Below are 17,726 nucleotides of genomic sequence, written 5' to 3'. Positions count from 1 at the left end.
TAGCTACACCACTGGCCATTGAAATTGCTACACCAAGAAGAAATGTAGATGATAAACGGGTTTTCGTTGGACAAATATATTATACTAGAACTGACATTTGATTACATTTTCATGCAATTTAGTGCACAGATCCTGAGAAATAAGTACCCAGAAGAACCACCTCTGGCCGTAATAACGGCCTTGTTACGCCTGGCCATTGAGTGAAACAGAGCTTGGATGGCGTGTACAGGTACGACTGCCCATGCAACTTCAACACGATACCACAGATCACCAAGAGTAGTGACTGGCGTATTGTGACGAGCCAGTTGCTCTGCCACCATTGACCAGACTGTTTCAATTGGTGAGAGATGTGGAGAATGTGCTGACTAGGGCAGCAGTCGAACATTTTCTGTATCCAGAATGGCCCGTACAGGACCTGCAACATGCTGTCGTGCATTATCCTGCAGAAATGTAGGGTTTCGCAGGGATCGAATGAGGGGTAGAGCCAAGGGGCGTAACACATCTGAAATGTAACGTCCACTGTTCAAAGTGCTGTCGATGCGAACAAGAGGTGACCGAGACGTGTAAACAATGGCACCCACACCATCACACCGGGTTATACGCCAGTATGGCGATGACGAATACCCGCTTCCAATGTGCGTTCACCGCGATGTCGCCAAACACAGATGCGACCATCATGATGCTGTAAACAGAACCTGGATTCATCTGAAAAAAAATGACGTTTTGCCATTCGTGCACCCAGGTTCGTCGTTGAGTACACCATCGCAGGCGCTCCTGTCTGTGATACAGCGTCAAGGATAACCGCAGCCATGGTCTCCGAGCTGATGTCCATGTTGCTGCAAACGACGTCGAACTGTACGTGCAGATGGTTGTTGTCTTGCAATCGTCGCCATCTGTTGACTCAGGGATCGAGGCGTAGCTGCACGATCCGTTACAGCCATGCGGAAAAGATGCCTGTCATCTCGACTGCTAGTGATACAAGGCCGTTGGGATCCAGCACGGCGTTTCGTATTACGCTCCTGAACTCACCGATTCCATATTCTGCTAACAGTCATTGGATCTCGACCAACGCGAGCAGCAATGTCGCTATACGATAAGCCGGAATCGCGATAGGCTACAATCCGAACTTTATGAAAGTTGCAAACGTGATGGTACGCATTTCTCCTTCTTATAATAGACATCACAACAACGTTTCACCAAGCAACGCCGGTCAACTGCTGTCTCTGTACGACAAATCGGTTGGAAACTTTCCTCATGTCAGCACTTTGTATTTGTCGCCAACGGCGGGCGCCAGCAGTGTGTGAATGCTCTGAAAAGCTAATCATTAGTGTATTACAGCATCTTCTTACTGCTGGTTACATTTCGCGTCTGTAGCACGTCATCTTCGTGGTGTAGCAATTTTAATGGCCTGTATTGTATAACATTATTTGTGACAGCATATTCAGCGGTAATTATAATTGCATATTATACTTTTTCGGGTTTTTGGAGGAACGTGACTCTGAGAGGAATTTCTATCGTAAGAATTCGAAGAGACCAGAGAAGATCATCTCTCACACTCACACATATGAGTGAACGCCTAAATGGCTTCCTCATCTCCTTTGATGTGGAGAACTTGATGTACTGCGACGTTGATCGCTCAGGAGAACGGAGCTAAACTGCATTTCTGCGACTCGATAATCGACCACTCCAGTTCCTCTCATGCATGATGTATCAGGCGTTGCATGTTGCGCTGCCCTGCGTGTGACGCTTGAAGTGATGCATCATGCAGCTATTTTTCACTGTGCAACGACTGATGCAGATGTCGGCCACAACGACATGTTTATGAAACAAAACGTGTTATTACTACTGCGGGGACACTGGTGGCTGTTCACCGGAGTTTCATGCAATTTAAGGCCAAGAAGTTCGATTGCTATACTAGTAAGAACACTCTGTCTCCGAAATGTGAAGGGGGAGGAGAGGACTCACATTAATTTCCTGCGAGGGAAAGAGACCTAGCGAACGACGCAAAATGTCCTATAGTACAAAACTCCGCTGAAGAACTGTGTTTATGTTGTCAAACGTACTAATGATACCATATGATAACAGTTACATAGTACCTACAGTGTTCTTAACTGAAACAGTATAGCTTGCGCGAAATCTGAACGTATAATTTTCTGTTGGTCTGATTACATTGAGATACATGTAATACTTTCTGTGTTAACAATTTACAGCTTTTGACATTTGCTGGTAACACGACAGAAACATCGCGAGCTGAACGTGCATCGCCACAGTACGCTTTTAAAACTTGATACTTTGCGTTACTAGTAGAATAGTGGCAAAAGACAATATTTCACGGCACAGGTACCTTTGCGCATTTCCTACTGCTCAGTATCCGTAACATGCTTCGCTTTAATTCAGATCAATTATGAATTGATACGTCTGTCTCTGTGATGTGGCAAAGGAGGAATTCAGTTTACAAAGATCGTATTTGGTTTTGTTTCCTGATATGTCTTTGTATAAAATAATGACGTTGAAAATCTTAATGTCCGATTTTTGAAATGTTCTCTTCTACTCGTGATTTCGGTGATGTGAGTCATCTTGAACAAACTTTCTTCAATAGCAGCCATTATTACGCTGAAATAATCTAAGTTATACTTGACAGTGACGTAACTGAGAATAAAACGGACTAATCAAACCGGTAGATTTTACAGAAGAGTAAATTAATGAAAAAATGTCGAGTGATGGTAGTTTTAAAAGAAAAAGTTTTGTAGTATTACTGCGTTTAAGGGATGGACGTTTCAAATTCGTAATAGTCCAAGGTAGCTACGACTTTCATGCAGTGTGTCCTATCCTCTACTGTCATAACCTCTACTTCATACTTGTCCGATGGACTTTAAACGGTATTATTAAAATAATAAATGCTAACCATTCAGTATGACTGAAAAAGGGAAGTTTATAGTTGTATTGCCAGTTTCGACTTGTGACAGTGAGATGTGGACTAGATCACAAAAGAATTGATTGAACAATGGACAGATATATGTCAGAAAAGAGAGACAAGGAAACAAACAAATTAAACATTTAAATGCCGTATTGGATAACGTAAATGTGAGTGCAATAGAAATGAACTTGAGGCGGACGGAAGACGTAACATTATGCTGGAGCTTCACGTCATATATTCGATCGATATACTGTTACAGAGGTAGGTAAACGAAAACAGAAAACATGCTTGAGTAACGCAGACCGTCCAATCTCAAGAGCGTAATGCAGGGAAAATCAAAAGGAGGCTTTTATATATCAAACGGCGGGTAAAGATGCTGCATTATTTCATCTACATATACAAATATATTCCCCAAACCATCATATTGTGCATGTCGGAAGGTAACCTATACTACCACTATTCCGGTTCCTCATCCACTCGGAAATTCAGCGAGGGAGAAACGACTGGCCGTACGTCTCCATAGAAGCACTAATTTCTCCTGTCTTGTCTCCGCGATTCTTTAGCGAAACGTACGTTGCCGTCCGTGGAATCATGCTGCAATCACCCTCAGATGCCCATTCTCAAAATTTTCTTTATAATGTTTCGCAAAGTGAACATGTCTTCCCTACAGACATTCCCATTTGAGTTTACAAGGCATCACCACTATAAATGCTTGTTGATCGAAACAACCGGTAACAAATCTAGCAGCATGCTACACACCTCGATTGTCCTCTAATTCCGTCCGCCAGGGATCCCAGACACTAGAGCACTGTTCAACATCGGGTCGCATTAGCGTTCCATACGCCGTCTCCTCCACATACGAGGTCATTCTTTTTTTTCATTCTTTTTTTTCGGATTCCAATCGATCGCGAAATGGAAACCATAGTGAAATTCAAAAATGCTTTATTTAGAAAATTTTATTTCCCTATATAGTCGTAGGGGGAACGGCCTTGACGCAGTGGATACACCGGTTCCCGTGAGATCACCGAAATTAAGCGCTGTCGGGCGTGGTCGGCACTTGGATGGGTGACTATCCAGGCCGCCACGCGCTCTTGCCATTTTTCTGGGTGCACTCTGCCTCGTGATGCCATTTGAGGAACTACTCGACCGAATAGTAGCGGCTTCGGTCAAGAATACCATCATAAGAGCGGTGTGCTGACGCCACGCCCCTCCTATCCGCATCCTCTTCTGAGGATGACACGGCGGTCAGATGGTTCCGGTAGGCAACTCGTGGCCTGAAGACGGAGTGCTTTATATAGTCGTAGACTTTAGGCCTTAAGACTTTGTAACTAACAGTCTAACAAGCCAACCAATTGGACGGGGCACAGGTGGCGGATAGTGAATGTTCCATCAGATATGGTGGACAGCTGCGATTACAAAATAAGCAGTCTGGGACCAAGGAAAAACACAAGAAAAGAAAACAATATCCACTTTGCGTCTATCTTGTAGGAAGCAGCGAAGTGGTCAGCGTCTGTTCGCCAGGGGTAAGGCTGAAATTCATATTCTAGAATGACCCTTCCAATAGTAACATTCTAAGTTCACTCAATGAGTCTACTCTACCCCACCTGATTCCAGGTACAAACATCATGGAACATTTTCATAATCACAATATTACCCCAGGTGGTCAATCCACCGCCTGTATTACTGACGCAACTGGTCTATCCGTTGGGGCGGCCAGGTTAAAAGGTAGTGGGATTCAACACAGTAAGTTGGAGTCCTCTGGCCAACTTAAAACCAAAAGGAATACATTTTTTGCAACACTTTTGCAACCAGGTAAACTTTATAAGTTGAGAGATACATGAAAAGAACGGAAGGTTCAAATTTTGGCACTTCAAGAAACACGAACGACGGACAATAATACCGTGGATTTCGGGAATTACCGTCTTTTTAAAAGTAAAACTGATAAAAGAATACTTAATAATGTACCAAATCTGGGAGTTGCTTTTACAGTCTCCATAAATGTTTGAAACTCAATAACGGACGTAAAACCCATTAATAATAGACTAATGACAATTTCTCTTAAATGCGCAAGTAAAGCATACTCTTTAATTAGTGCCCATATGTCACTCAGTGAGGATAACCTTACAAAACCTAATGAAGTGAATGAAGATAGGGAAACATAAAGCACCATCTCGAATATTCCCTCAAACCATGCTAAAATTTTAATGTGTGATTTTAATTCTCAACTGCGTAAAGAGAAATATATAAGAAACGGTGGTAGGCTTTCGTGCCCATAAGTGGGCAAACCAAAATGGCCAAAGACTTGTTGCATTTTTACCTTAAAGCCATGTCAACACATTTTAAAAAGAACCCATCTAAACAAAACATCTGGCGGGCCACCAATACATTTATTGCGGAATTTAAAATCGATCATGTAGCAATTTCATACCCTAACTACAAAGATATTTTAAATGTCCAAGTTAGGAAACGGGTTAATATTGATTCTGACCATTATTTAATGCATATAAAAGTAAAATTTCTTACCAAAAAATGTTACCCTAAAATCTGACACTGCTAGAATAAACCCAAGTCTAACAAGTGATCTTGACAAAAAACAATCCAACAATTATCAAAGCCTGAAAGAAAAGTTCGTCAAAACAGCACAAAATATAATTTCGCTTCGAAAGAAACAAAACCATCCTTAATGTAACGCGGATAGTCAAACAGCAGCTAAGTCTAGACGTGAGGCATTCAAAAACTGGAATAGTAACAAAACTGAATAAAAGCATAACACCTTTATAACTGTGAGAAAGGAAACATATAAATTAATCCGACACACTAAAAGAAACTACGAAAAGGCTCAGTTTTCGGAAATCGAAAAAGATTTACAAAAGAACAATACAAGAAACTTTTATAAAACATTCAAAAGAAAACTGACCGGTTACCAACCTCAAAGTCTTTGCTTCAAAAATGAAAATGAGAGTTTGCCTCTTAATAGCCAGGAAAATTATAAGCTACTTGCTAATTATTCTGAGAAACTATTGAACTGCCCAGAAACAGCGAATAAATTCCTATCACAGCAACCTGATAACACCAACCCTAACTCTAAAGCACCTGACGAAATCGAAATAACTAAACACATTAAGGGACTTAAAAACAATAAAGTATCCATATAAGACAGTATAATCGCCGAATTACGTAAATCAGGTAGCCCTTACACAATAAAAGAGATCACTGAACTAAATGGACATATTTGGCAAACTGAGAAAATACCCGAGGACTGGAAAACTGCCCTATTTCATCCACTGCATAAAAATTGCGATCGAACTGATATTAATAATTATGGAGGAATCTCTGTTCTCCCAGTCACATACAAAATTCTCTCGCAGTGTTTACTTGATTGAGCCAAAGAACAGCTAGAACCTAAAATTGGTGAATACCAAGCAGGCTTTAGACCAAACAGAGTCTGTCCAGAACGAATTATTGCTTCAGAACGAATTATTGCTTTAAAACTAATCCTCAGAAGCCAAAGGATTTCGAATAACAATATTATATGTACATTTGCGGATTTTAAATAGGCTTGAGACTCAATTGATCGTGGTGAATCTCTTTTCAAAATTTAAAGGAACAAGGGCTACATAATAAAACTCTAACACTGAAGAAGGAATCGTTTGCCGACATTAGATCTTAAGTTAAATTCATCCTGTCTGGTGGTTTAACTTTTTATTAAATGGTGCTTATTTGCGGTGCACACTTCTACCTTGGAATGTGAATCTTAAAGTTTCTTTCGAGAAAGAACCTGTTGCTCTTACATTGCTCTGTTACAGTTCTTATTATTGCATCTAATCTATTTTCTATTTAATCAGTCTGGCCCAGTTTTATGATTCTAAACTATTCAGTTTCTTTTAGTCAGTGCGACTGGAGGCGTTTGATGTTTAGTAAGTCTAACTTAATGTGTTATGTTAAAATACAGAAAAATTTAACAGTGCGAAATGGCGTTCAATCTCTTCCTATCGCAGACAGGCTGACACGGGTTCTGCGTACCGGATGCATTTTGTACCTTCGTTTCTTGGTTGAACTTCGTTTTCGAATACGCCATGAATTACTATGCAAGGAATTGCTATTTTTATTTTTGTGAGGTTGTGTGCTTGCAGTTTTATCAGCATAACTTATTATTCGAATTAGTTTCCATGAACACGATAATACGAAATTATAGTTTCATATGAATTCATAAATCATTGTATTTGGCGTAATGCTAAGCGAGATGTGCTGAGCTGAAGAAATACATTGAGGGGTCGACAGAGTAAGAGCAACAATGGAAACTGTAGAGTGAGATGGGAGGTGTGACTCTCATGTCGCGTGGGTGTGGATGTGGTGCGTCATTGGTCGATTTTAAAAAACTGTTTCATCGGTGTTATGTGTGTTGATTTCCAGGTCGGCCACGGACAAGGAAACTAATAACTAAACGTAACGGATTGCTGCTCATTCTCAACTAATATCTGGGTCATTAATCTCGAAATTACGGTACGCAGATTGCCTAGCAGTGTGAATCATGTCCGTGTAGGGTGTATATATATGCACTCACTACTTCGAGTCACCATAGTGCTCGATGACCGATATAATGAAGAACTGTTTACTGAATAACAATATTTTCTGTGTGTCATCAACCACAATAACTGAACAGTCTCGCATACATTTATTTTAAACATGTTTTAGTCTTACGTTTTTCTCTTCTGATAGGTCTTTTCTGAGTATAGTATTCGCTGTACTGTACGTAGATATACTCTACAGTACATTTTGCAAGACGTCCTCTCGCCAGTTGGCCACATTGACTTATTACTTGAACCCAACTGTCTTGATTCTTCAGATTAACTCCGTCCAAAAAGTTCCGAAACTGATTTCATGCATAGCGCGTAAGCGACGTCATCGCAGTACCTAAGCTACGGTAGAGGTTTTAGCTAACAACTGTAAACAACAAATGTTGATTAGAGCCGCGTTAGGTAGTGAACGTGCAACCATAGTGTGTCGGAGGTGTGTCACAGAACGCATTGGAACAATAGGTCTAAACCAGTTGTTCGAGACATTATCAAGAATGTTACGAAGAAGAGAAAATTTCATGCAAAGTTCGTCCACACTCGTAGACACCCACACCTGCTGACATGAAAAACGTGGACAATTCCCTCCTGCAAACACAAATCTTTGAGGGGAATGAGACTTAATGTTATAATACGAATCTTCCACAAAACGACAAAGTATAGAAATTCACACCCAAGGTCAAAGCTTTGACGGTATAACCAATTTTCAAGCCAGTGTGACGCGCGAGTTGGACAACATTCTAAACAGTGACTTTTGGGACAGTTTCGCACGGTTCTGTGAATGATCGGTGCGTTATGTTCAAATCGAGGGAGACTGTGTAGAATACCTGAAACTTAAGGTTTCTCTATATTTTTTATTTATCCAGTATTAAAACTTCTTGGAGTCATGTGTAATCAGTTTTCCTTAGTCTTTATCCTGTCATGCTTACAATGTAATCTGCGATTTATGGACGAATCGAAGATATACACTCCTGGAAATGGAAAAAAGAACACATTGACACCGGTGTGTCAGACCCACCATACTTGCTCCGGACACTGCGAGAGGGCTGTACAAGCAATGATCACACGCACGGCACAGCGGACACACCAGGAACCGCGGTGTTGGCCGTCGAATGGCGCTAGCTGCGCAGCATTTGTGCACCGCCGCCGTCAGTGTCAGCCAGTTTGCCGTGGCATACGGAGCTCCATCGCAGTCTTTAACACTGGTAGCATGCCGCGACAGCGTGGACGTGAACCCTATGTGCAGTTGACGGACTTTGAGCGAGGGCGTATAGTGGGCATGCGGGAGGCCGGGTGGACGTACCGCCGAATTGCTCAACACGTGGGGCGTGAGGTCTCCACAGTACATCGATGTTGTCGCCAGTGGTCGGCGGAAGGTGCACGTGCCCGTCGACCTGGGACCGGACCGCAGCGACGCACGGATGCACGCCAAGACCGTAGGATCCTACGCAGTGCCGTAGGGGACCGCACCGCCACTTCCCAGCAAATTAGGGACACTGTTGCTCCTGGGGTATCGGCGAGGACCATTCGCAACCGTCTCCATGAAGCTGGGCTACGGTCCCGCACACCGTTAGGCCGTCTTCCGCTCACGCCCAAACATCGTGCAGCCCGCCTCCAGTGGTGTCGCGACAGGCGTGAATGGAGGGACGAATGGAGACGTGTCGTCTTCAGCGATGAGAGTCGCTTCTGCCTTGGTGCCAATGATGGTCGTATGCGTGTTTGGCGCCGTGCAGGTGAGCGCCACAATCAGGACTGCATACGACCGAGGCACGCAGGGCCAACACCCGGCATCATGGTGTGGGGAGCGATCTCCTACACTGGCCGTGCACCACTGGTGATCGTCGAGGGGACACTGAATAGTGCACTGTACATCCAAACCGTCATCGAACCCATCGTTCTACCATTCCTAGACCGGCAAGGGAACTTGCTGTTCCAACAGGACAATGCACGTCCGCATGTATCCCGTGCCACCCAACGTGCTCTAGAAGGTGTAAGTCAACTACCCTGGCCAGCAAGATCTCCGGATCTGTCCCCCATTGAGCATGTTTGGGACTGGATGAAGCGTCGTTTCACGCGATCTGCACGTCCAGCACGAACGCTGGTCCAACTGAGGCGCCAGATGGAAATGGCATGGCAAGCCGTTCCACAGGACTACATCCAGCATATCTACGATCGTCTCCATGGGAGAATAGCAGCCTGCATTGCTGCGAAAGGTGGATATACACTGTACTAGTGCCGACATTGTGCATGCTCTGTTGCCTGTGTCTACGTGCCTGTGGTTCTGTCAGTGTGATCATGTGATGTATCTGACCCCAGGAATGTGTCAATAAAGTTTCCCCTTCCTGGGACAATGAATTCACGGTGTTCTTATTTCAATTTCCAGGTGTGTATAACGGGAGTCCTTGTGGAAGCACTTGCCGCATTGATCCGACACGGTAAACTTTTGATGCACATGTTTAACTTGACGATGATTTATATCAGAATATTTTAACGATCTGAAGACGGCTATAAGCCGAAACCAGTCATAAACTGTAAAGAAATCTATGTGATCAAGACGCACTTGTGAAAATACAAGTGCGATAAATAAAATCATCAGCCGGCCAGTGTGGCCGTGCGGTTCTAGGCTCTACAGTTTGGAACCGCGTGACCGCTACGGTCGCAGGTTCGAATCCTGCCTCGGGAATGGATGTGTGTGATGTCCTTAGGTTAGTTAGGTTTAAGTAGTTCTCAGTTCTAGGGGACTGATGACCACAGATGTTAAGTCCCATTGTGCTCAGAGCCATAAATAAAATAATCGTGGACTCATTTACGGACTTCATGTCTTTAAGCGATAAATTTTCTTTATTTCTTTGTTTATTTCTACGTTTTACACTGACGCCTCACGTGTGACGACACTGTAAGACCTGAAATGATTTAATTAGGCTTGCGGAACATTTGTACTGAGTGTTATGAGTGTTACAAAGTTTTTGCATTTGGTGATCAATACTCCAGAATTATAAGCTCATATTAAAAAAGGAAACATCAGCCAATAAGCGAATAGATTTTGCCACTTTGGGAAAAGTGAGACAAGGTTTCAAAGATTCAAGAAGGAAGAAATAAGCTTAGCCAAAAGCTTTAACAGTCGTCGGCTTGGAGTATATTAAAGAAGAAGCACAAGTTATGACAGGCAAGCCACGGGAATTAAGCGTACTTTCAAAGGAACCACCTTAAACTATGTAAGGAAACCAGGGAGAGCCTCGTTTAGCACGCTCTGTCAGTGAGTTTAATCCTCTCTCCCGGGACCGCAGTTAAATGTCGGACGAGAGCAATGCAAACGACAGCGTGACGAACACTTCGTTTCGTAGGTACACGATATCTTTTAAATAACAGGTGATAGTTAACTGGTAGGATCGTTCTTGAAAGGTTTTTGAAAGGCGTTACACACTGCACCACATCGTAGACTAGTATCCACAATACTAGCATGCAGTGAATTGTTCGCAAATATTAGATTTTTCTCGTAGAATATTTGACTAAACAGAACTAAGTTGTCTATGTTCGAGAGCGTATGTTCAATAAACACGAACCACGAATTGAGGGTTTGCCAAGAAAGCGAAATGTGGCCTCTAATATGTCGAATAAATATGATTGCGAAGCGAAATGAAATAAGACGCATGCGAAAATCAGTGCCGCGAAAACTAAAAGGAAGACTCATATGACGAATGTTTACAGGAAATGTGCGGTGTCTACCAAGGAAATTGCTTGCAAGACCCAATTGCAACTATTTCTAGAATAAAAAATGGTTCTAATGGGTCTGAGCACTATGCGACCTAACTTCTGAGGTCCTCAGTCGCCTAGAACTTAGATCTAATTAAACCTAACCAACCTAAGGACATCACACACAACCATGCCCGAGGCAAGATTCGAACCTGTGACTGTTGCCATCGCTCGGCTCCAGACAGTAGCGCCTAGAACCGCACGGCCACTCCGGCCGGCATTTCTAGAATACTGTTGCATTACTTGTAACCCTTGCCAAGCAGACATTACATAATATCGATAAAAGTAAGATACCAACAAGTGACCGTAACAGATCTGTATAGCCTGTGTGAAAATGTAGAAGACCTGCTTTGAAGTGGGAATCTCTGGAAGGTAGACGAGGTTGTCCTCGCGAAAATCTTTTGGGAGGATCGGATTTCGACGAGGCTTTACAATGTCTCTTTCTCAATTACTACATTAGCAAATTAGTTTTGCCTTTTACATGATTATGACTGTGATAGTGTAGATAATGCATTTAAATCCATTGGACTATTGCTTTCGTACCCAAAAGGCCACAGGGAGTATAGATTCGAAAATAATATTTCAATAGGATCCTCATGTTGAGTAAAAAACACTGCTGCAGCTGTGTTTTTCATTCTTCACGAAGTTTCTTACCTGTGGGTGTCCGTGTCATAAATTTGTGTGTTGAATAGAAACCGTTTAGCAGTTAAAATTATGTGAAGCCGCGTAAAAATACGGTGGCGAGTCCATACTGAAAATAACATGGACTAGTCGGCTGCTGTGGCCGAGCGGTTCTAGGCGCTTCAGTCCGGAACCACACGGCTGCTACGGTCACAGGTTCGAATCCTGCCTCGGGTATGTGTGTGACGTCCTTAGGTTTATTAGGTTTAAGTAGTTCTACGTCTAGGGGACTGATGAGCTCAGATGTTAAGTCTCTTAGTGCTTAGAGCCATTGGAACCACGTTGAACCATAACAGGGACTGACTGTCGGCCGTTCCTTCCTCGGTGCGCTCACTACGACGACACAGAGCTTTTGCTTTGCTGCACTGATTGCGTGTTTTACACATAGGGACAACTCTCCAGCTTTTCTTTCCCTAACAATATACTTCTACGAAGCAATATCTTTACATGAAACACTAAAAGAACCAAAATCTTCCCATACGTACACCAGACATATAAATATTCATTAATACTGTTACGTATCAACCCTGTACTACGCAACTGGCTGCAAAATTTCGTAACTACGAGACCTCGTTCACGTTGTGTTCTTTGCGGGAGTGTCAAGAAGAGCGAAACGCAACAACAGCGTTTCACAACATTAGCAGGTCAGGCGGAAAGCAGGACATCAGCGCTTTGTGTGAACTGGGTAGGTAACCTCAGCAGAAGCTTAGTAACGCAATACGACTGAGAAGTATCACGTTATCTTGTTGCATCAAGTAAGGGGCCGCGTCGCAAGAAGGCGAACTGAATATTGTTACGGACCAGTCTAAACATGGCTCTGAGCACTATGGGACTTAATATCTGAGGTCATCAGTCCCTTAGAACTTAGAACTACTTGAACCTAACTAACCTAAGGACATCACATACATGCATGCCCGAGGAAGGATTCGAACCTGCTACCGTAGGGGTCGCCCGTAGAACCGCTCGGCCACACAGGCCTGTTACTGACCAGTCTGTTGGTATAACAAATGTGTTAAACAAATAGGGAGCGATATGAGTCGCTGATACATTGAATTAGGAAAGCCTATGTGGTCATTAAAAGTGACGTTGGGTCAACACCAGCAGTTATTTCACACTATAAACACTCCAGCGTTTGAGTTCAGAAGACTGTTGGTCAGAAGGATCGATGGCATACAGGACGCGCATACTCGATTCCTTGAACGGTGTTAAGGCTGGGTCTGTTTTAGGTTTCCTGCTCGTACTCAACACCGCCAACAGCCACCGGAGAGATGTCTTCGTCTTCGTAAGCACCAGTCACGAGTTCGGCGCTGCTGACAGCTTCCATTGCTGATGGGAAAGCCTGGGGGCTTTTCGTGTCGACTTGAGCCAGGATTCCAGATTTCCTGACACTTAGTAAATGAATCGATTTCATTTACTTCCGGTATGATGGACGTGGAAGAGTTAGGGGCAAATTTTAAACACATTGTAAATCACGCATTGGAGAAGTATGTGCCGAAAAAGTGGGTTACGGACGGAAAGGACCCACCGTGGTCTAACAGCGCAATTCGGAGAATTCTCAGGAAGCAAAGACAGTTGCACTCGCGGTACGGGAAAGATCGGGAGAAAGAGGACAGGCAAAAGTTAGTAGAGATTCGTGTTGCTGTAAAAAGAGCGATGCGCGAAGCATACAACCACTACCACTGTCATACCTTCGCAAAAGATCTTGCTGAAAACCCAAGCAAATTCTGGTCTTAGTAAAATCGGTAAGCAGGTCGAAGGCTTCCATCCAGTCACTCGCTGATCAGTCTGGTCTGACAACGGAAGGCAGCAAAACGAAAGCTGAAATTTTAAATTTAGCATTTGAGAAAAGTTTCACGCAGGAGGATCGTACAAACATACCGCCGGTTGAGTCTCGTACAGATTCCCGTATGGAAGTCATAGTGATAGAAATCCCTGGGGATGTGAAGCAGCTGAATGGGTTGAAAATAAATAAATCGCCGGGTCCTGATGGGATTCCAATTCGGTTTTACAGAGAGTAGTCTACTGCATTGGCTCCCTACTCAGCTTGCGTTTATCGCGAATCTCTTGCCCAACGTAAAGTCCCGAGCGACTGGAAAAAAGCGCAGGTGACACCTGTATATAAGAAGGGTGGAAGGACGGATTCTCAAAATTACAGACCAATATCCTTAACATCGGTTTGTTGCAGGATTCTCGAACATATTCTCAGTTGGAATATAATGAATTTCCTTGAGACAGAGAAGTTGCTGTCCATGCTTCAGCACGGCTTTAGAAAGCATCGCTCCTGCGAAACGCAACTCGCCCTTTTTTCACATATCTTGCGAACCATGGATGAAGGGTATCAGACGGATGCCATATTCCTCGACTTCTGGAAAGCGTTTGACTCGGTGCCCTACAGCAGACTCCTAACTAAGGTACGAGCCTATGGGATTGGTTCCCAAATATGTGAGTGGTTCGAAGGCTTCTTAAGTAATAGAACCCAGTACGTTGTCCTTGATGGTGAGTGTTCATCGGAGGTGAGGGTATCATTTGGAGTGCCCGAGGGAAGTGTGGTAGGTCTGCTGTTGCTTTCTATCTACATAAATTTTGGATAAGGTGGATAGCAATGCGCGGCTGTTTGCTGATGATGCTGTGGTGTACAGGAAGGTGTCGTCGTTGCGTGACAGTGGGAGGATGCAAGATGACTTGGACAGGATTTGTGATTGGTGTAAAATATGGCAGCTAACTCTAAATATAGATAAATGTAAATTAATGCAGAAGAATAGGAAAAAGAATCCCGTAATGATTGAATACTCCATTAGTAGTGTAGCACTTGACACAGTCACGTCGATTAAATACTTGGGCGTAACACTGCAGAGCGATATGAAGTGGGACAATCATGTAATGGCAATTGTGTGGAAGGCGGATTGTCGTCTTCGGTTCATTGGTAGAATTTTGGGAAGATGTGGTTCATCTGTAAAGGAGACCGCTTATAGATCAATAATACGACCTATTCTTGAGTACTGCTCGAGCGTTTGGGATCCCTATCAGGTCGGATTGAGGGAGGACATACAAGCAATTCAGAGGCGGGCTGCTAGATTTGTTACTGGTAGGTTTGATCATCACGTGAGTGGTACGAAAATGCTTCAGGAACTCGGGCGGTAGTCTCTGGAGGAAAGGAGGCGTTCTTTTCGTGATTCGCTACAATTTAGAGAACCAGCATTTGAGGCTGACTGCAGTGAAATTTTACTGCCGCCAACTTATATTTCGCGGAAGGACCACTAAGATAACATAAGAGACATTAGGGTTCGTTCAGAGGCATATAGGCAGTCATATTTCCCTTGTTCTGTTTGGGAGTGGAACTGGGAGAGAAGAAGCTAGTTGTGGTACGAGGTACCCACCGCCACGCACCGTATGGCGGATTGCGGAGTATATAGAAGTATATGTAGATGTAGACTTCAACGGAGCCACTGGGCGTAGCTGCACGGCAGGCCAGGAGTCGGCGCTCTTCCGGACCACACGACAACAGTCATCGAGGTTCAGAGAGCAGAGATGACCAACAGTTACGGGAGGGGATCGAGGACCTCCTAGGCCGACGTGTGTAAGCCCCATACGCACGCGGATCCGTCTTCGAGTTCGGAGGGTGCAGATGCAGCATCCACTTCCTGAGTAGCTGTCGGGCGCTCGCGACGCACCCGGAGAAGCAGCGACTTAGGACCGCAGTAGCGTCGACAAAGGATAGATGAATTTTGCCAGAATTAGTGTTTAAGAGTCAGTCTTTTTTTACTGCGCCCACCGGCGTGCACAGGTTACAACCGCCTTCTCATCTCTGAGGAAACAGCAAGTAGCGAACGGGGAGAGCGCCCCCTGGGACACGATTAATCTGCCACGCCTCCCAGTAGTCACCCCCCTGCATATACTAATAGCAAGAAGATATAAACGCTTATGAACAGGCAATAATAATACAGTAATACTCACACTATTCGTTCAAACGTATCCTGACACCCTTTCGTAATGTGTATTTGTGTAGTGTTGTCACTGTAGAAGCAGTAGGAGCAGAATGGATCTGTAAGAAGAGCCCAGTGATTTCGAACGTGGACAAGTTGCTGGATGCCTACTGCGTAACAGATCCATCAGGGACATCACAACCCTTCTAGAGCTGCCAAGGTCAACTGCTGCTGGTGTGACTGTAAAGTGTAAATACGAAGGAACAGGCAGAGCTAAAGTGAGGCCAACTACACATCATACATTGACGGCCAGGTGCCGTCGAGCATTGCGGAAGGTGGTTGTAAAAAAATCAGATGACATTGGTGGAACGAATCTTTCGTAAGTTTAAGAATGCCACTAGCAGTCCCGCTACCATAATGACGATGGTCAAGCCACACATTTCTGTGACCAATGCTATCAACCCTTAGGGTGGTGTGAAATGGTGACACCAATCGACAGTGGATGACTGAAAACTAGTAATTGAGAGTGATATCCTGTGGTAACCCGATGGCAGCATACGGTTTCGACGAGTGTTTACCTGACGTGGTGTGTAATGGCAACACTGAAGTACGGAGGAAGTGGTGTTACGGTATGAAGGTGTCCTCCGTGACTAGGGTGTGGTCTCCTTATAACTCTAAGGAATGGCTAAATGCGGAAGGATACGAACACGCTTTACTGCATTGCGCTTTGTGTACAGTAAAGGAAAAGACCACGATTATTTGTATCAGCGTGACGATGCAACCTGCAATAAAACAGCATTTATGAGGTAATGGTTACTGGGCGCGTGCGTATGTGGCTGCCCAGAGTTCGGTCCTGACCCGAATGGAACAGAGCCGTGACGGCTTCCTTCTTTCAACTCTCCCTCTGTGTGCACCACAGAACTAGCGATTCCTCGGCTCAGAGACCACTTTCCAACAAAGAGGCGAGATCGTGCCGCCGCGAGCTACCGAGCGGTTGCCGTCAGCTTCAGTGTGGTCCGCAGCATCAAGCCAGATTAGGCTCGCCTGGACGTGATGTACTCTGTGAGGCCCGGATTTGGTTGGCTGTTAGTATTTGGTACGAGGCCTGTTGACACGGCGATTCTTCGACGTGTAGCGCAAGTCTCTAGAGGAAAGGAAGGTTCCCAATGATTGTAAAAGAGCACAGGTAGCCCTAGTCTTCAAGAAGGGTCGCCGAGCAGATGCGCAAAACTATAGACCTATATCTCTGACGTCGATCTGTTGTAGAATTTTAGAACGTGTTTTTTGCTCGCGTATCATGTAGTTTCTGGAAAGCCACAATCTACTCTGTAGGAATCAACTTCGATTCCGGAAACAGCGATCGTGTGAGACCCAACTAGCTTTATTTGTTCATGAGACCCAGAAAATATTAGATACAGGCTCCCAGGTAGATGCTATTTTCCTTGACTGTCGCCTGATAAAGGAATTAAGAGCCTACGGAATATCAAACCAGCTGCGTGGCTGGATTGAAGAGTTTTTAGCAAACAGAACACAGCATGTTGTTCTCAATGGAGAGACGTCTCCTGACGTTAAAGTAACCACACTGGCGTGACCTAGTAGGTAGTGTCGGAAGATCTATGCGGCTTTTCGCGGATGGTGTTGTAGTCTACAGAGAAGTTGCAGCATTAGAAAATGGTAGCGAAATGCAGGAAGATCTGCAGCGGATAGGCACTTGGGGCATGGAGTGGCAACTGACCCTTAACATAGACAAATGTAATATACTGCGAATACATAGAAAGAAGGATCCTTTATTGTATGATTATATGATAGCCGAACCAACACTGGTAGCAGTTACTACTGTAAAATATGTGGGAGTATGCGTGCGAAACGATTTGAAGT

Source organism: Schistocerca piceifrons, chromosome 5 (assembly GCF_021461385.2).
Source record: "Schistocerca piceifrons isolate TAMUIC-IGC-003096 chromosome 5, iqSchPice1.1, whole genome shotgun sequence".
In the NCBI taxonomy this organism is placed as follows: domain Eukaryota; kingdom Metazoa; phylum Arthropoda; class Insecta; order Orthoptera; family Acrididae; genus Schistocerca; species Schistocerca piceifrons.
Note: the sequence above shows the minus strand (reverse complement) of the source record.